Here is a 21222-nt window from a genome sequence, read left to right as displayed (position 1 = left end):
CTCCTGAATGACTACTGGGTACATAATGCAATGAAGGCAGAAATAAAGATGTTCTTTGAAACCAACGAGAACCAAGACACAACATACCAGAATCTCTGGGATGCATTCAAAGCAGTGTGTAGAGGGAAATTTATAGCACTAAATTCCCAAAAGAGAAAGCAGGAAAGATCCAAAATTGACACCCTAACATCACAATTAAAAGAACTAGAAAAGCAAGAGCAAACACATTCAAAAGCTAGCAGAAGGCAAGAAATAACTAAAATCAGAGCAGAACTGAAGGAAATAGGGACACAAAAAACCCTTCAAAAAATAAATGAATCCAGGAGCTGGTTTTTTGAAAGGATCAACAAAATTGATAGACCACTAGCAAGATTAATAAAGAAAAAAAGAGAGAAGAATCAAATAGATGCAATAAAAAATGATTAAGGGGATATCACCACCGATCCCACAGAAATACAAACTACCATCAGAGAATATTACAAACACCTCTGTGTAAATAAACAAGAAAATCTAGAAGAAATGGATAAATTCCTCAACACATACACCCTCCCAAGACTAAACCAGGAAGAAGTTGAATCTCTGAATAGACCAATAACAGGAGCTGAAATTGTGGCAATAATCAATAGCTTACCAACCAAAAAAAGTCCAGGACCAGATGAGTTCACAGCCGAATTCTACCAGAGGTACAAGGAGGAGCTGGTACCATTCCTTCTGAAACTATTCCAATCAATAGAAAAAGAGGGAATCCTCTGTAACTCATTTTATGAGGCCAGCATCATCCTGATACCAAAGCCTGGCAGAGACACAACCAAAAAAGAGAATTTTAGACCAATATCCTTGATGAACATTGATGCAAAAATCCTCAATAAAATACTGGCAAACAGAATCCAGCAGCACATCAAAAAGCTTATCCACCATGATCAAGTGGACTTCATCCCTGGGATGCAAGGCTGGTTCAATATACGCAAATCAATTAATGTAATCCAGCATATAAACAGAACCAAAGACAAAAACCACATGATTATCTCAATAGATGCAGAAAAGGCCTTTGACAAAATTCAACAACGCTTCATGCTAAAAACTCTCAATAAATTAGGTATTGATGGGACGTATCTCAAAATAATAAGAGCTATTTATGACAAACCCACAGCCAGTATCATACTGAATGGGCAAAAACTGGAAGCATTCCCTTTGAAAACTGGCATAAGATAGGGATGCCCTCTCTCACCACTTCTATTCAACATAGTGTTGGAAGTTCTGGCCAGGGCAATTAGGCAAGAGAAGGAAATCAAGGGTATTCGATTAGGAAAAGAGGAAGTCAAATTGTCCCTGTTTGCAGATGACATGATAGTACATCTAGAAAACCCCATTGTCTCAGCCCAAAATCTCCTTAAGCTGATAAGCAACTTCAGCAAAGTCTCAGGATACAAAATCAATGTAGAAAAATCACAAGCATTCTTATACATCAATAACAGACAAACAGAGAGCCAAATCATGAGTGAACTCCCATTCACAATTGCTTCAAAGAGAATAAAATACCTAGGAATCCAACTTACAAGGGATGCGAAGGACCTCTTCAAGGAGAACTACAAACCACTCCTCAAGGAAATAAAAGAGGATACAAACAAATGGAAGAACATTCCATGCTCATGGGTAGGAAGAATCAATATCATGAAAATGACCATCCTTCCCAAGGTAATTTACAGATTCAATGCCATCCCCATCAAGTTACCAATGACTTTCTTCACAGAATTGGAAAAAACTACTTTAAAGTTCATGTGGAACCAAAAAAGAGCCGGCATCACCAAGTCAATCCTAAGCCAAAAGAACAAAGCTGGAGGCATCACACTACCTGACTTCAAACTATACTACAAGGCTACAGTAACCAAAACAGCATGGTACTGGTACCAAAACAGAGATATAGATCAATGGAACAGAACAGAGTTGTCAGAAATAATGCCACATATCTACAACTATCTGATTTTTGACAAACCTGAGAAAAACAAGAAATGGGGAAAGGATTCCCTATTTACTAAATGGTGCTGGGAAAACTGGCTAGCCATATGCAGAAAGCTGAAACTGGATCCCTTCCTTACACCTTATACAAAAATCAATTCAAGATGGATTAAAGACTTAAATGTTATACCTAAAACCATAAAAACCCTAGAAGAAAACCTAGGCATTACCATTCAGGACATAGGCACGGGCAAGGACTTCATGTCGAAAACACCAAAAGCAATGGCAACAAAAGCCAAAATTGACAAATGGGATCTAATTAAAGAGCTTCTGCACAGCAAAGGAAACTACCATCAGAGTGAACAGGCAACCTACAAAATGGGAGAAAATTTTCACAACCTACTCATCTGACAAAGGGCTAATATCCAGAATCTACAATGAACTCCAACAAATTTACAAGAAAAAAACAAACAACCCTATCAAAAAGTGGGTGAAGGACATGAACAGACACTTCTCAAAAGAAGACATTTATGCAGCCAAAAGACACATGAAAAAATGCTCACCATCACCGGCCATCAGAGAAATGCAAATCAAAACCACAATGAGATACCATCTCACACCAGTTAGAATGGCAATCATTCAAATGTCAGGAAACAACAGGTGCTGGAGAGGATGTGGAGAAATAGGAACACTTTTACACTGTTGGTGGGACTGTAAACTAGTTCAACCCTTGTGGAAGTCAGTGTGGCGATTCCTCAGGGATCTAGAACTAGAAATTCCATTTGACCCAGCCATCCCATTACTGGGTATATATCCAAAGGACTATAAATCATGCTGCTATAAAGACACATGCACACGTATGTTTATTGCAGCATTATTCAAAATAGCAAAGACTTGGAACCAACCCAAATGTCCAACAATGATAGACTGGATTAAGAAAATGTGGCACATATACCATGGAATACTATGCAGCCATAAAAAATGATGAGTTCATGTCCTTTGTAGGGACATGGATGAAACTGGAAATCATCATTCTCAGTAAATTATTGCAAGAACAAAAAACCCAACATCGCATATTCTCACTCATAGGTGGGAATTGAACAATGAGAACACATGGACACAGGAAGGAGAACGTCACACTTTGGGGACTGTTGTGGGGTGGGGGGAGGGGGGAGGGATAGCATTGGGAGATATACCTAATGCTATATGACGAGTTGGTGGGTGCAGCACACCAGCATGGCACATGTATACATATGTAACTTACCTGCATGTTGCACACATGTACCATAGAGCCTAAAGTATAATAATAATAATAATAATAATAAAAAGAAAAAAAAAATCAAGACCATACCAACCAAAAAAATAAAAAAGGTAAATTCCTAACAGAAAAGGGACTTAACTTTGGGGCTACACCCAGCTGTATAGCACAATGTCCTTTTTGGGCAGTTTCCAAGCAGAAGCGGAGAGTCATATAATGGAAATGATAGGCCTAAAGATATGTCACAATGCCTCCTGTTGAAAGGGACTGGCACATTTAATTTTTGATTATAGTCATTTTAACTGGAGTGATTTGTTATCTTATTGTAGCTTTTATTTGCATTTTTCTAATAATGTTGTGCACCTTTGCATGTACTTGGTCATTTGTAAGTCTTCTTTGGAAAAATTTCAGTTAAGATTTCCTGTCTATTATTAATCGTGTGTTATGTTTGCTGCTAAGTTTGTTATATATCCTCTAATTTTGTGCCTTGTCATATGGATATTCTCCCACACTAGAAGTTTTCTCTTCATTCTGTTAATTTATTTTTGCTTTGTTTTATTTATTTATTTTTTTTTGAGATTCTGTAATTTCACCTGTCTGTTTTTGCTTTTGTTCCCTGTGCTTTTGAGGTCTTATTTAAACTTTTTTCTCTCCTATTTGGTAAAGAATTACACGATGTTTTATTCAAATAGTTTTATAAGTTTGAGTTTTATATTTACAACTTCTATTTATTTTTAAGTAAGTTGTTTTAATATGTTTAGAGGTAGGCATCTATTTATATCCCTCTGTATTTAAATAATCAACTTTTCTAGAATTATTTATTGAAAAAATTGTCTTTTCTTAATTATGTGTTCTAAAAAACTTGCAAATTACTTGGCTCTAGATTTGTGAATTTATTACTGGGATCATTGAATACTTTGGTTTATGTGTCTGTTTTCTATGACATTATCATAGCGTTTTACTTCTTATAGTTTTGCAGTATATCTTTAAGTCATGTAGTTTGAAGCTTTCAGCTTTGTTATTTTTTCACAAGATTTCTATGGCTATTTTGGGAAGTTTTTTTTTTTTTTTGGTTCTGCATAAATTTTAGACCAGTTTTATCCATTTCTGTGAAAAAAATGTCATTGGCATTTTCATAGAGATTTCATTGAATCTGTAGATTACACTGAGTAGCATAGCCATTATAAAAATATATTTTATAACTCATGCAAAAATATTTCTGACTTTTCATTTTTTTTAGTTTCTTCATCAATGTTTAATAATTTAAAGTGTAGAGAATGTTTATGTTTTTAATTAAGTTTACTGCTAGGCAACTCTGTTTTTGATTCTAGTTGCAGAAAAAGTCTCTGAAGAAAATTAACTTGTCTTTTTGATTAAAACCACTGAACAATTTAGGTACAGCTGATATGTACTTCAACACAGTTAACACAAAATATGACAAATTAATAGCTATTATCACACTGAATAGGAAAAGAAGAAAGCATTTTATTTAAGCCTGAAACCAGGCTATGATTTCTACTTTTACCATTTTTATTCAACTGAACACTGGAACTCATAGCCAGATCATTTCTTCAAGAGAAAAAAATAAAAGACATCCAAATACAAAAAGAAGAGAGTCAGATCGTCTGTTTGCAAATTACATAATTGTCTATGTAGCAAAATTTCAATACTATGTAAAAATTTTGAGGTTTAGTAAACAAACTGAATAAAGTACAAGAATACAAATTAACATACAAAAATTAGTAGGAGCATTCTATGCCAAGAATAAGCCACCTGAAAAATAAATTCAAGAAATAAATTATTTACAACAGCTATAAAAAATGTCATTTCATTTTAAGTTCATGCTCGTGTAAGCTTCAACTTCATTTTATAATTCAGATATTCAGTATTTTCCAACCCAGTTTTTAAAATACTGTTTCTCACTTTCAGTGATAGAGACAGGAGATAGTCAAAAGACCTTTTCTTATTTGAGTAATAGAGACAGGAGACAGTCAAGGGTCCCAGCGAAACCACTCCTTCAAGCCAAAAATGCCTGAAGGCAGAAAAATTGGACTGCTCGTTTCAGATGAAGTCCGCCTTTCCTGATTGTTTTTCTCTGAATAATTCCAAGTTGTACACTGGGAAAAGGAGTCATAGAAATTCACAACTTTAGGCAGTTGAGGAGCCTGGACTCTTCAGTTGCTATGTGGTGACTGGTGTTCATTAATCTGTAAGGTGGGGGCCTGTTAACAGGAGTCACTCTTATTTTGCTGAGATTTTTTTTTTTTCCTTTTTGTCCAGTGAACTTTACTCTCCACTCTTCAGTGTGATCGGTTGGCCTTTTCATTCCTGGTTATATGACAAGATCCTGGTTTTATCTGCACTAAGGAGAAAGTTCTATAATATTTGTTGTCTAGATTTAGGGCATGAGGATGAATAAGACGTAAACAAAAAATAATAATAATTTTCTGTTGGGTTTGTAAGCCTTTTTATCTTTGGAATTCTCCTGAGGGTAGAAGAAACTGCACCATCCTACCCCAACAGCCCCAGGCACATGTGGGATAAAAAGGAGAATGAGAGCTCCTCGCCCCCATCTCCTCTAGGCTGCAAAATCCCAAACATTCATGGTATTTCCCCTTCACTGACCAAGTTATGCAGCCTCATCCAATAGCAATTAAGTTTTTTTTTCTCTGTTCAAGGAACATATTTGCATAAGAATGGAAATTTCTTTCCTGTCATATACTTAAGACTTTCTTTTGTTTTGAGACGGAGTCTCGCTCTATCGCCCAAGCTGGAGTGCAGTGGCACGATCTCGGCTCACTGCAAGCTCCCCCTCCTGGGTGCACACCATTCTCCTGCCTCAGCCTCCCAAGCAGCTGGGACTACAGGCCCCCGCCACCATGCCCGAATAATTTTTTGTATTTTTAGTAGAGACAGGGTTTCACCATGTTAGCCAGGATGGTCTTGATCTCCTGACCTCGTGATCCACCCGCCTCAGCCTCCCAAAGTTCTCGGATTACAGGTGTGAGCCACTGTGCAAGGCTCTGTTTTTTTTCTTTACTTCACCCTGTCAGCAGTATACTTTTAAGTAAAATGCCTTTTTTTTAAATCTCTTAGAAAATATTTTGCTGGGCTAGGACCACAAAAAAAACAAGCTTATTTTGTTGTACAGTTTTAACTGTGGAAGAGTATTTGTGAGGATGGTTTCAGCTGTGGCCAATCTGGCATGCTTATATGATTCTCTATGGTTATTAGAAAATTCTCCTGCAGGCCTCCATCTTTTGTGATTTTAGGAACATGACTTGTACCCACGTGGCAATGTTTTATTTTAGCCTCTGCCATTTTACAATGGTGGCCCAATTTTAATTTTGGCTTAGGGAATTAGCCCCTTTTGATTTCATATTATAACTTTTGCCATTTGTGAATTCTCTTCCCCTTCACAAACTGCCTTACTTTTTTTTTTTCTCTGAGCACCTGATAAGTTACTTTTTGTAAAGTTTGAAACCAAGAAACACTGGTTGTTTGGTGCTGATGGAGTCCGGTAATAAATTATTTAGAAGTATTTTCTTAGTGCTCAACTTAATTCCAAGTCGATATTCAATGTATAGGTATATTTAAAAGACCTTGTGTTTTTCTATTCTGGTATCTTGTTTTTCCTGGAAAAGGTTTTTTTCTCAGCCAGTTGAATTATTTTTCTTCATTTTGTCTTGCCACTATAATGCACGAAGCAGAGGCCAATAATTCAATCAGAAAATTGGCAAATTAAAAATCTTATGGCCACTGGGCTTTCTTCTGTCTGTCTGAGTGTGGTTATATGTTTTGTGTGTTAGTTCTATAAAAAAGAGCTCTAATATATTTACTCAAAGAATAATTAGCACTCGGATCAAAAATTTTTTTAAGGGAAGATAAAAGCTGTGTACCCTTTAGTTTACTTGACTTTACTCTTTGAGAAATAAAAACAGCCTTAAAGATTATCAGTAAAACACAAATGTCATCAATATATGAGTAGGTTGACTAAATACACAGGTCAGATTCTAGGTTTCCTAAATGTTTTAAGGTTATAAACTGCTTTTTTGTTTTTTGAGAACAGTTCAACTTTGCTTCACAATTGGTAAGGCCTGAGGGACAAATGGAATTAACCACACCCTTAATTGTGCTGAAAGGAGTCATATATTTGACAGCACCTAGCACCTGAATAAAAGCTAAGGGGGTGGAAATATCTGCCCTTACTTACCAACATATGCCCTATCTTTGTTTCTGAAAATAGTTCTGGAGTTCACTAGACCTCATGTATGCCATAGATACTAGCACGATCTTTGTCCATGAAATGAGAGGCTTGGTTTATTCAGCTGAAATTAGTCATGCTAACCTGTGCTGTGCTTTTTAACCTCCATTATCATCTGCCTCTGGGTTTCGCAGATACAATATTCTTTTCTAAGGCTTCAACCTGAAGGTTGGAATAGAGTTTGGGACAAAAATATGTCACAGATGATTCATGGACTCTTTTTCATGAGCTGAATGCTAAGACAAAGCTGTGAAATTGAGTCTTCTTTTCACAAGGGAGAGAAAAGAATGTCTTGTGACACACCCAGGTAACTAGTGGCTATATTTATGCTCACTCAAATTTGTTATTTATTTATTCTCATCACTCTGCAGGATTTGCAGGATAATTGCCCAGAACCAGAACGTTAATCCAGATTTTTATGTTACCTGTCCCTTTTTGTTTCTTCTGAGCTTCAGTTGAAGACCACTAGCTGGGTCAGAGGAATAAGAAGGGTTGGTCTAAAATGCAGGCAAAAACACACAATGAATGAGTTTAGAATTTAATGACAAATGTGTAAGTTTTGATACATACTCTTTTTCTACCCAACCCTCTTTTTTGTTAAAAACAAATCATGATAGGAATGAGTTGTTTGTGAAATAAGCTTCAGTTTCATACTTGTTCTGATTATTTCCACAAAGTGCAGCAAGAATAATTATTTCTACCTAGGTCATTTACATTGGCTTTGGTGGAACAGTCTTCCACAAGAAACTTCAGAAAGGATTTCGTAACTTCGAGCCTAGCCAAAGATTTGTACCATTAAACACTTATGAGGTGGGTGATCCTCTCCTCTTATGGTCTCAAGATAAAATTGGAGCTCCTGGGTCAGAAAGTGTAATTCTTTACTTACAACAGATCAGGAACCCTCCACAAGAAATGTATAGGTGAAATACAAGGCAAGTTTTTCCAAGTGGCTTTTATTGGTTCTCCAAGTTGAGATCGACTCCTTAAAGGTAAACATAACGTACACTTTCAGTCAAGCCCTTGGTAAAATAACCATTTTCTACAACTGTGTCCTGTTGCAAAAAGGAAAATGGATTATTATTTTATTTTTATTTTTTATTATACTTTAAGTTTTAGGGTACATGTGCACAATGTGCAGGTTAGTTACATATGTATACATGTGCCATGTTGGTGTGCTGCACCCAGTAACTTGTCATTTAACATTAGGTATATCTCCAAACGCTATCTCTCCCCCTTACCCCCACCCCACAACAGGCACTGCTGTGTGATGTTCCCCTTCCTGTGTCCAAGTGCTCTCATTTTTCAGTTCCCACCTATGAGTAAGAACGTGTGGCATTTGGTTTTTTGTCCTTGTGATAGTTTGCTGAGAATGATGGTTTCCAGCTTCATCCATGTCCTTACAAAGGACTTGATCTCATCCTTTTTTATGGATGCATAGTATTCCATGGTGTATATGTGCCACATTTTCTTAATCCAGTCTATGATTGTTGGACATTTGGGTTGGTCCCAAGTCTTTGCTATTGTGAATAGTGCCACAGTAAACATATGTGTGCATGTGTCTTTATAGCAGCATTATTTATAATCCTTTGGGTATATACCCAGTAATGGGATGGCTGGGTCAAATGGTATTTCTAGTTCTAGATCCCTAAGGAATTGCCACACTGACTTCCACTAGTTTACAGTCCTACCAACAGTGTAAAAGTGTTCCTATTTCTCCACATCCTCTCCAGCACCTGTTGTTTCCTGACTTTTTAATGATCGTGATTCTAACTGGTGTGAGATGGTATCTCATTGTGGTTTTGATTTGCATTTCTCTGATGGCCAGTGATGATGAGCATTTTTTCTTGTGTTTTTGGCTGCATAAATGTCTTCTTTGGAGAAGTGTCTGTTCATATCCTTTGCCTACTTTTTGATGGGGTTGTTTGTTTTTTTCTTGTAAATTTGTTGGAGTTCATTGTAGATTCTGGATATTAGCCCTTTGTCAGATGAGTAGATAGCACAAATTTTCTCCCATTCTGTAGGTTGCCTATTCACTTTGATGGTAGTTTCTTTTGCTGTGCAGAGGCTTCGTAGTTTAATTAGATCCCATTTGTCAATTTTGGCTTTTGTTGCCATTGCTTTTGCTGTTTTAGACATGAAGTCCTTGCCCATGCCTACGTCCTGAACGGTATTGCATAGTTTTTCTTCTAGGGTTTTTACGCTTTTAAGTCTAACATGTAAGTCTTTAATCCATGTTGAATTAATTTTTGTATAAGGTGTACAGAAGGGATCCAGTTTCAGCTTTCTCCATATGGCTAGTTGGTTTTCCCAGCACCATTTATTAAATAGGGAATCCTTTTCCCATTGCTTGTTTTTCTCAGTTTTGTCAAAGATCAGATGGTTGCAGATCTGCAGCCTTATTTCTGAGGGCTTGGTTCTGTTCCATTGGTCTACATCTCTGGTTTGGTACCAGTACCATGCTGTTTTGGTTATTGTAGCCTTGTAGTATAGTTTGAAGTCAGGTAGCGTGATGCCTCCAGCTTTGTTGTTTTGGCTTAGGATTGTCTTGACAATGACAGCTCTTTTTTGGTTCCATATGAACTTTAGGGTAGTTTTTTCCAATTCTGTGAAGAAAGTCATTGGTAGCTTGATGAGGATGGCATTGAATCTATGAATTACCTTGGGCAGTATGGCCATTTTCACGATATTGATTCTTCCTAACCATGAGTATGAAATGTTCTCTCATTTGTTTGTATCCTCTTTTATTTTATTGAGCAGTGGTTTGTTGTTCTCCTTGAAGAGGTCCTTTACATCCCTCATAAGTTGGATTCCTAGGTATTTTATTCCCTTTGAAGCAATTGTGAATGGGAGTTCACCCATGATTTGGCTCTTTGTTTGTCTGCTATTGGTGTATAAGAATGCTTCTGATTTTTACACACTGATTTTGTATCCTGAGACTTTGCTGAAGTTGCCTATGAGCTTAAGGAGATTTTCGGCAGAGGTGATGGGGTTTTCCAGATATATAATCATGTCATCTGCAAACAGGGACAATTTGACTTCCTCTTTTCCTAATTGAATACTGTTTATTTCCTTCTCCTGTCTGATTGCCCTGGCCAGAACTTCCAACACTATGTTGAATAGGAGTGGTAAGAGAGGGCATCCCTGTCTTGTGGCAGTTTTCAAAGGGAATGCTTCCAGTTTTCGCCCATTCAGTATGATATTGGCTATGGGTTTTTCATAGATAACTCTTATTATTTTGACATATGTCCCATCAATACCTAATTTATTGAGAGATTTTAGCATGAAGTGTTGTTGAATTTTGTCAAAGACCTTTTCTGCATCTATTAAGATATTCATATGGTTTTTGTCATTGTTTCTGTTTATATGCTGGATTATGTTTGTCGATTTGTGTATGTTGAACCAGCCTTACATCCCAGGGATGAAGCCTACTTGATCACTGTGGATAAGCTTCTTCATGTGACTCCCACACAATAATAATGGGAAACATTAACACCCCACTGTCAACATTAGACAAATCAATGAGACAGAAAGTTTCGAGGATATCCAGGAATTGAACTCAGCCCTGCACTAGGCAGACCTAACAGACATCTGCAGTACTCTCCATCCCGAATCAACAGAATATACATTCTTCTCAGCACCACACTGCACATATTCCTAAATTGACCACAGTGTTGGAAGTAAAGCACTACTCAGCAAATGTAAAAGAACAGAAATTATAACAAAGTGTCTTTCAGACCACAGTGCAATCAAGCTAGAACTCAGGATTAAGGAAGTCACTTAAAACTGCTAAACTAAATGGAAACTGAACAACCTGCTCCTGAATGACTACTGGGTACATAATGAAATGGAGGCAGCAATAAAAATGTTCTTTGAAAACAATGAGAACAAAGATACAGTGTACCGGAATCTCTGGGACACATTCAAAGCAGTGTGTAGAGGTAAATTTGTAGCACTAAATGCCCACAAGAGAAAGCAGGAAAGATCTAAAATTTATACCCTGACATCACAATTAAAAGAACTAGAGAAGCAAGAGCAAACACATTCAAAAGCTAGCAGAAGGTAAGAAATAACTAAGATCAGAGCAAAACTGAAGGAAGTAGAGACACAAAAAACCCTTCAAAAAAATCAATGAATCCAGGAGCTGGTTTTTTGAAAAGGTCAACAAAATTGATAGACCGCTAGCAAGACTAATAAAGAAGAAAACAGACAAGAATCAAATAGGTACAATAAAAAATGATAAATGGAATATCACCATGGATCCCACAGAAATACAAACTACAATCAGAAGTGTATAAACAACTCTACACAAATAAACTAGAAAATCTAGAAGAAACTGATGAATTCCTTGACACATACACCCTCCCAAGATTAAACCAGGAAGAAGTTGAGTCTCTGAATAGACCAATAACAGGCTCTGAAATTGAGGCAATAATTAATAGCTTACCAAACAAAAAAAGTCCAGGACCAGATGGATTGACAGCCAAATTCAACCAGAGGTACAAGGAGGAACTGGTACCATTCCTTCTGAAACTATTGCAATCTATAGAAAAAGAGGGAATCCTCCCTAACTCATTTCATGGGGCCAGAATCATCCTGATACCAAAGCCTGGTAGAGACACAACAACAAAAAAGAATTTTACACCAATATCCCTGATGAACATAGATGCAAAAATCCTCAATAAAATACTGGCAAACCAAATCCAGCAGCACATCAAGAAAATGGATTATTAATGGACTAATGCAATCAGGTATATTGGTATAAGTTAACAATACACTCAACTATGTTTCAAATTCTGAAGAATACAGAAAACAAGAGGCAAGCATGCTCCAAATTTTATTCACAGGAGTACAACTTACGTATGAAAAGCTGTAAAGAGCTGAAAATGAGTTTTCTTGACTTAGTAGTGTTACTAGCAAATGTAAGAAAGATTACTTCAGTTTTCTATTTGGTCAGTCCATTTAGTTGAGTCTTGTTTTATTTGATAGTCATGATTATTTTAGCTCTTCATGAGTCCTGTGGGTACTTTCTGTATTCCAATGTCACAAGATCTAAAGTTCTCAGAAGGCAGAATTTGAGAGTACCTGTCAAATTTCTAAAGCTGATTAAAAAACATTTTTTGAAAAAAAAATACAAGACAATAATTGTCTGTGTATAATTAAATACACAGAGTAATTACAGTTAATAACATAATTGACAAACAATTTTTGTTATTTATGTGGTTTAAAATATCTTAATATAACAACTTTAATTGTGTTTGATAGCACATATTTCAGACATTAGAATTTTAGAAATCCCTTTAAATTTTGGAAGAGGTATTAATATTATTCACCAAAATATCATGTTAAGAATATTGAGCACCATATTCACAATTCCATAAAGCTAAACTTGTCATATAATCCTGTTCAACTCACTTGTGGATACTCCAGGGGCACTCCTTAGCATCCAGAAGTCAGGAATTAGAAAAGACAATTTTGTAACTAAAGTTTAATTTTGAGACAGATACTACATGTTAGAAGTTGAAAACAGTTGATGTTATGAAATAAAATTTTAGATAAATTACTTATTTAACAAAAATGATGACTTAGAAATGTGAGAAGCAATAAACTTTTATCACTCTTTACAAATTTTGCTAAAAAGCAGATTAGTGCCTTAAGAATCCCTTCTTGTACTTTTATTTTAATGCACAATTTACAAAACACATATATAAAAACTTTTTTAATTTAATTAATGTTCACACACTTGATTTCTTAGAAAGATTTATTTTTACAAAGCTTCTACAATTTGTTTGAAATTTTAGCTCTATCTTCTTTAGTTCAAAACAATTGACTTTATGCAATAATTTATATTTCCATGCCTTTTTATAATCTTTTATTAAAAAACACTTTTGACTGTTCTTACACACCACATATGTAAAATTACTTCCAGTTGTTTCAATTACATGTTACAATGATAACTTCTAGAAATTTTAACTTTAATGTAAAACCAGATAAATTTGCTTTGCTAAAAGTAGAAAAGTAACTTTTAGAAGAAACCTTATTGTGAGTACACCTCACCAGTTCAGAATTATTCTAAGTCAAAAAAAAGTAAAAAGGTAGCTTACTAATTCAAAAATCTTAAAAAGTATGGGGCTATTATGTTAGAAAAGGGTAATGTAACTCCAACCCCTGATAATTCCCTTAACTCAGCAGATTTCCTAACAGGGTATTTAAATCTTAATTACCATACAAAGGTCCAACTAGACCTAGGAGGAACTCCCTTCAGGACAGGATGATAGGTGGTTCCTCCCAGGCGATTGGGGAAAAAAACACAATGGGTGTTCAGTAATTGACATGGAGACTTTTGTGGAAGCAGAGTTAGAAAAATTCCCGAATAACTGGTATCCTCAAATGTGGGAGCTGTTTGCACTCAGCCAAGCTTTAAAATACTTACAGAATCAAAAGACTATCCTGACTCAAAAAGTTTGCTGAAATGAATTTGCATAAGAACTGTTGTTTATGGGAATGCATCCTGATGGGGCAGCTGGGTTGTTATAAAATACTCAGGAACCCAGCCCAGCTCTAGGGCTCACCCCTGAGTGCAAAGGCAATGTTGGACAATCTGCTAAAGGATCACTAGAATCCAGCAGCTGGGACCCCTTTCTTTGTGTTCAAGAGAGGCAGGAAAACAGGTGCAGGACTGCTACATCAGTGAGTGCTACTAATCTGATAAGCAGAGGTCCATGGGTGTTAATGTGTCCTTGAAAGGAATAAGCATTAAGGCCATAGAGGATGCTCTAGGACTAGTGCTCATCAGAAAATGACTAGGGGTGCTGGCATCCCTATGTTCTTTTTTCAGATGGGAAATGTTCCACCCAAGCCAAAAATGCCCCTAGGGTGTATTCTGGAGAATTAGGACAAATTTGACCCTCAGACACTAAGAAAGAAATAACTTATATTCTTCTGCAGTACTGCCTGGCCACAATATCCTCTTCAAGGGGGAGAAACGTGATCTCCTGAGGGAAGCATAAATTATAACGCTATCTTACAGCTGACCTCTCTTGTAGAAAAGAAGGCAAATGGAGTGAAGTGCCATATGTACAAACTTTCTTTTCATTGAGACAACTCTCAGTTATGTAAAAAGTGTGATTTATGCCATACAGGAAGCCCTCAGAGTCTACCTCCCTACCTCAGCATCCCCCTGACTCCTTCCCCAACTAATAAGAACCCCCCTTCAACCCAAATTGTCCAAAAGAAGATAGACAGAGGGGTAAACAATGAACCAAAGAGTGTCAATATTCCCTGATTATGCCCCCTCCAAGCAGTGAAAAGAGGAGAACTTGGCCCACCCAGAGTGCATGTACCTTTTTCTCTCTCAGACTTAAAGAAAATTAAAATAGGCCTAGGTAAATTCTCAGATAATCCTGATAGCTATATTGAAATTTTATAAGGGTTAGGATAATCCTTTGATCTGACATGGAGAGATATAATGTTACTGCTAAATCAGATACTAACCATAAATGAGAGAAGTGCCACCATAACTGCAGCCTGAGAGTTTAGTGATCTCTGGTGTCTTAGTCAGGTCAATGATAGGATGACAACAGAGGAAAGAGAATGATTCACCACAGGCCAGCAGGCAGTTCCCAGTGTAGACCCTCATTGGGACACAGAATCAGAACATGGAGACTGGTGCTGCAGACATTTGCTAACTTGCATGCTAGAAGGACTAAGGAAAACTAGGAAGAAGCTTATGAATTATTCAACAATGTCCACTATAACACAGAAGGGAAGAAAATCCTACTACCTTTCCAGAGAGACTAAAGTAGGCACTGAGGAAGCAAACTTCTCTGTCACATGACACTACTGAAGGCCAACTAATCCTAAAGGATAAGTTTATCACTCACTCAGCTGCAGACATAGAAAAAAAAAACTGCAAAAGTCTGCCTTGGGCCTGGAGCAAAACTTAGAAACCCTATTGAACTTGGCAACCTCGTTTTTTAATAATATAGAGATCAGGAGAAGCAGGCAGAATGGGACAAACAGGATTTAAAAAACACCACTGCTTTAGGCATGGGCTCAGGCAAGTGGAATTTGGAGGCTCTGGAAAAGGGAAAACCTGAGCAATTTGAATGCCTAATATGGTTTCTTCCAGTAGCGTCTACAAGGATACTTTAGAAAAGATTGTCCAAGTAGAAGTAACCATGCCCCTTATGTCAAGGTAATTACTGGAAGGTCCACTGCCCCAGGGGATGAAGGTCCTCTGAGTCAGAAACCACTAACCAGATGATCCAGCAGTAGGACTGAGGGTGCCTGGGATAAGTGCCAGCCAATGCCATCACCCTCACAGAGCCCCAGGTATGCTTTATCATTGAGGGCCGGTAGGTTAACTCTCTCCTGGACACTTGTGCAGCCTTCTCATTCTTACTCTCCTGTCCTGGACAACTGTCCTCCAGATCTGTTATTATCCAAGGGGTCTTAGGACAGCCAGTCACTAGATACTTCTGCCAGCCACTAAGTTGTGACTGGAGAGCTTTATTCTTTTCACATGCTTTTCTAATTATGTCTGAAATCCCCACTCCCTTGTTAAGGAGAGAGATTCTAGCAAAAGCAGGGGCCATTATACACCTGAACATAGGAGAAGGAACACGCATCCTATTTATTGTCCCTTGATTGAGGAAGGAATTAATCCTGAAGTCTGGGTAACAGAAGGACAATATGGATGAGCAAAGAATTTTTGCCCTGTTCAAGATAAACTAAAGAATTCCACCTCCTTTCCCCACCAAGGCAGTAACCCCTTAGAACCAAGGCCCAACAAGGACACAAAAGATTGTTAGGACCTAAAGGTCCAAGTCCTACTAAAACCATGCAATAACACCTGTAATACTCCAATTTTAGGAATACAGGAAGCCAATGGGAAGTGGAGGTTAGTGCAAGACCTCAGGATTACCAGTGAGGCTGTTGTACCTCTATACCCAACTGTACCTAGCCCGTATACTCTGCTTTCCCAAATACCAGAGGAAGCAGAGTGGTTTACAGTCATGGACATTAAGGATGACTTTTTCTGCATCCCTGTACATCCTGACTCTCAATTCTTGTTTGCCTTTAAAGATCCTTCAAACCCAATATCTCAACTTACCTGGACTGTTTTATCCTAAGGGTTCAGGGATAGCCCCCATCAATTTGACCAGGCATTATTCCAAGACTTGAGCCAATTCTCATACCTGGACACTCCTATCCTTTGGTATGTGGATGATTTACTTTCAACCACTCATTCAGAAACCTTGTGCCATCAAGCCACCCAAGCACTCTTAAATTTCTTTGCTACCTGTGGCTACAAGTTTTCTAAACCAAAGGCTCACCTCTGTTCACAGCAGGTTAAATACTTAGGGCTAAAATTATCCAAAAGCACCAGGGCCATCAGTGAGGACATATCTAGCCTATACTGGCTTATCCTCATCACAAAACCCTAAAGCAACTAACAGGGTTACTTGACATAACAGGTTTCTGCTGAATATGAATTCACATGTATGATGAAATAGCCAGACCATTATATACACTAATTAAGGAAACCCAGAAAGCCAATACCCATTTAATAAGATGGACACCAGAAGCAGAAGCAGCTTTCCAGGCCCTAAAGAAGGCCCTAATCCAAGGCCCAGTGTTAAGCTTGCCAATGGGGCCAGACTTTTCTTTATAGGTCACAGAAAAAAACAGGAATAGCTCTAGGAGTCCTTACACAGGTCTGAGGGATGAGCTTGCAACCAGTGGCACACCTGAGTAAGAAAATTGATGTAGTGGCAAAGGATTGGCCTCATTGATTATGGGTAGTGGTGGCAGCAGCAGTCTTAGTGCCTGAGGCAGTTAAAATAATACAATAAAGAGGTATTACTGTGTGGAAATCTCATGATGTGAATGGCATACTCACTGTTAAAGGAGACTTGTGGTTGTCAGACAACCATTTACTTAAATATCAGGCTCTATTACTTGAAGGACCAGTGCTTCAACTATGCACCTGTGCAACTCTTAACCCAGCCACATTTCTTCCAGACCATGAAGAGAAGATAGAACACAACTATCAACAAGTAATTGCTCAAACCTACACAGCTCAAGGAGACTTTTCAGAGGTTCCCTGGACTGATCCCAATCTCAACTTGTATACTGATGGAAGTCCCTTTGTAGAAAAAGAACTTCAAACAGCAGAGTATGTAGTGGTCAGTGATAACGGAATACTTGAAAGTAATCCCCTCACTCCAGGAGCTAGTACTAAACTGGCAGAACTAATAGCCCTCATTCAGGCTCTAGAATTAGGAGAAGGAAAAAGGGTAAATGTATATACATACTCTAAGTATGCTTACCTAGTCCTCAATGCCTATGCAGCAAAATGGAGACAAAGGGAATTCCTAACTTCCAAGAGAACAGCTATCAAACATCAGGAAGCCATTAGGAGATTATTATTGGTTGTACAGAAACCTAAAGAGGTGGCAGCCTTACACTGCTGGGGTCATCAGAAAGGAAAGGAAAAGGAAATAGAAGGGAATCACCAAGCAGATATTGAAGCCAAAAGAGCCACAAGGTGGGAACTCCATTAGAAATGCTTATAGAAGTACCCGTAGTATGGGGTAATCCCCTCTAGGAAACCAAGCCCCAGTACTCATCAGGAGAAATAGAATGAGGAACCTCACACGGACATAGTTTTTGCCCTCAGGATGCCTAGCCACCGAAGAAGGGAAAATACTTTTGCCTGCAGCTAACCAATAGAAATTACTTAAAACCCTTCATCAAATCTTTCACTTAGGCATTGATAGCATCCATCAGCTGGCCAAATCATTATTTACTGGATCAGGCCTTTTCAAAACTATCAAACAATAGTCAGGGTCTGTGAAGTGTGCCAAAGAAATAATTCCCTGCCTTATTGCCAAGCTCCTTCAGGAGAACAAAGAACAGACCATTACCCAGGAGAAGGCTGGCAACTAGATTTTACCCACATGCCCAAATCTCAGGGATTTCAGTATCTACTAGTCTGTGTAGACACTTTCACTGGTTGGGCAGAAGCCTTCCCCTGTAGGACAGAAAGGGCCCAACAGGTAATAAAGGCACTAGTTCATGAAATAATTCCCAGATTCAGACTTCCTGAGGCTTACAGAGTGACAATGTCCCTGCTTTCAAGGCTACAGTAACCCAGGGAGTATCCCAGGTGTTAGGAAAACAATATCACTTACACTATGTCTGGAGGCTGCAGTTCTCAGGAAAGGTCCAGAAAATGGATGAAACACTCAAACGACATCTAAAAAAGCTAACCCAGGAAACTCACCTCACATGCCTGCTCTGTTGTCTATAGCCTTATTGAGGATCCTAAACTCTCCACAAAAATAGGACTTAGCCCATACAAAATGCTGTGTGGAAGTCCCTTCCTAAGCAATGACCTTGTACTTGACCAAGAGACAGCAAACTTAGTTGCAGACATCACTTCCTTAGCCAAATATCCACAAGTTCTTAAAACATTACAAGGAGCCTGTCTCTGAGAAGAGGGAAAGGAACTATTCCACCCTGGTGACACCGTATTTGTCAAGTCCCTTCCCTCTAACTTCCCATCCCTAGATACATCCTGGGAAGGATGCTACCCAGTCATTTTACCTACCCCAGCTGGGGTTAAAGTGTCTGGTATGGAGTCTTGGATACATTAAACTCAAGTCAAACCTTGGATATGGCCAAAGGAACCCAAAAATCCAGGAGACAATTCTAGCTATTCTTGTGAGCCCCTAGAGGATCTGCACCTGCTCTTCAAATGACAACCAGGAAGAAAGTAACAAAAATCGTAAATCCCCAAGTCCCTCCCTTATCATATTTTTCTATTTACTATTTTTTTACAGCCTTTCACTCTCATTGCACCCCCTCTATGCCTCTGTACAACCAGTAGCTCCCTTTACCAAGAGTTTCTATGGAGAATGCGACATCCAGGATATACTGATGACCCATTTTATAGGAGTTTATCTAAGAGAATCCTCACCTTCAATGCCCATATCCACATGCCCCACAACTGCTATAACTCTGCCACTCTTTGCATGAATGCAAATACTCATTATTGGACAGGAAAAAATGATTAATCCTAGTTGTCCTGGAGGACTTGGAGCCACTATCTGTTGGATTTACTTCACCCATACCAGCATGTCTGATGGGGATGGAGTTCAAGATCAGGCAAGATAAAAACACATAAAGGAAGTAGTCTCCCAACTGACCCAGGTACATAACACCGCTGTCCCCTAAAAAGGACTAGATATCTCAAAACTACATGGAAGCCTCTGTACCCATACTTTCCTGGCAAGCCTATTTAATACCATCCTCACTGGGCTTCATGAGGTCTCAGCCCAAAACCCTACTAACTGTTGGATATGCCTCCCCCTGCACTTCAGGCCATAAGTTTCAATCCCTGTACCTGAACAATGGAACAACTTCAGGATAGAAATAAACACCACTTCTGTTTCAATAGGACCTCTTGTTTCCAACCTGGAAATAAACCATACCTCAAACCTCACCTGTGTAAAATTTAGCAACACTGTAGACACAACCAACTCCTGATGCATCAGGTGGGTAACAGCTGCCACATGAATAGTCTGCCCACCCTAAGAAATATTTTTTTTTGTCTGTGGTACCTCAGCCTATCGTTATTTAATGGCTTTTCAAAATCTATGTCCTTCCTTTCATTCTTAGTGCCCCCTATGACCATCTACGTGGAACAAGACTTACACAATTATGTCGTACCTAAGCCCCACAACAAAAGAGTACCCATTCTTCCTTTCATTATTGGAGCAGGAGTGCTAGGTGGACTAGGTACAGGCATTGGCAGTATCACAACCTCTACTCTGTTCTACTACAAACTATCTCAAGAACTAAATGGTGACATGGAACAGGTCGCTGACTCCCTGGTCACCTTGCAAGATCAACTTAACTCCCTAGAAGCAGTAGTCCTTCAAAATCGAAGAGATTTAGACTTGCTAACTGCCAAAACAGGAGGAACCTGTTTATTTTTAGGGGGAGAATGCTGTTGTTATGTTAATCAATCTGGGAATCATCACTGAGAAAGTTGAAGAAATTTGAGATTGAATACAATGTAGGGCAGAGGAGCTTCAAAACACTGGACCCTGGGACCTCCCGGGGTCAGCCAATGGATGCCCTGGATTCTTGCCTTCTTAGGACCTATAGCAACTATAATATTGCTACTCCTTTTTGGACTCTGTATCTTTAACCTCCTTTTTAAGCTGGTCTCTTCCAGAATCAAAGCTGTAAAAACTACAAATGTTCTTCAAATGGAGCTGCAGATGAAGTCCATGGCTAAGATCTACCAGGGACCCCTGGACCAGACTGCTAGCCCATGCTCTGATGTTAATAACATCGATAATGACTCTTCTGAGGAAATCTCAACTGCACAACTCCTACTACACCCCAGTTCAGCAGGAAGCAGTTGGAGTGATTGTTGGCCCACCTCCCCAAAAGCACTTGGGTTTTCTTGTTGAGAGATGGGACTGAGAGACAGGACTAGCTGGATTTCCTAGGCCAACTAAGAATCCCTAAGCCTAGCTGGGAAGGTGGCTGCATCCATCTTTAAACAGGGAGTTTGCAACTTAGCTCACACCTGACCAATCAGAGAACTCACTAAGATGTTAATTAGGCAAAAACAGGAGGTAAAGAAATAGCCAATCTTCTATTGCCTGAGAGCGCAGCGGGAGGGACAAGGATTGGGATATAAACTCAGGTATTCAAGCCAGCAAGG

The 21222-nt window shown here is 38.5% G+C and overlaps 1 pseudogene; it reads left to right on the top strand.

Moving 5' to 3' along the window:
- Nucleotides 1–20965, top strand: part of LOC129025697 (syncytin-1-like) — a 56240-nt pseudogene extending 35275 nt beyond the window's left edge.
- The last annotated feature ends 257 nt before the right edge of the window (nucleotides 20966–21222 follow it).

Source organism: Pongo pygmaeus, chromosome Y (genome assembly GCF_028885625.2).
Source record: "Pongo pygmaeus isolate AG05252 chromosome Y, NHGRI_mPonPyg2-v2.0_pri, whole genome shotgun sequence".
In the NCBI taxonomy this organism is placed as follows: Eukaryota; Metazoa; Chordata; class Mammalia; order Primates; family Hominidae; genus Pongo; species Pongo pygmaeus.
Note: the sequence above shows the minus strand (reverse complement) of the source record. Positions and strands in the feature narration are given on the sequence as shown.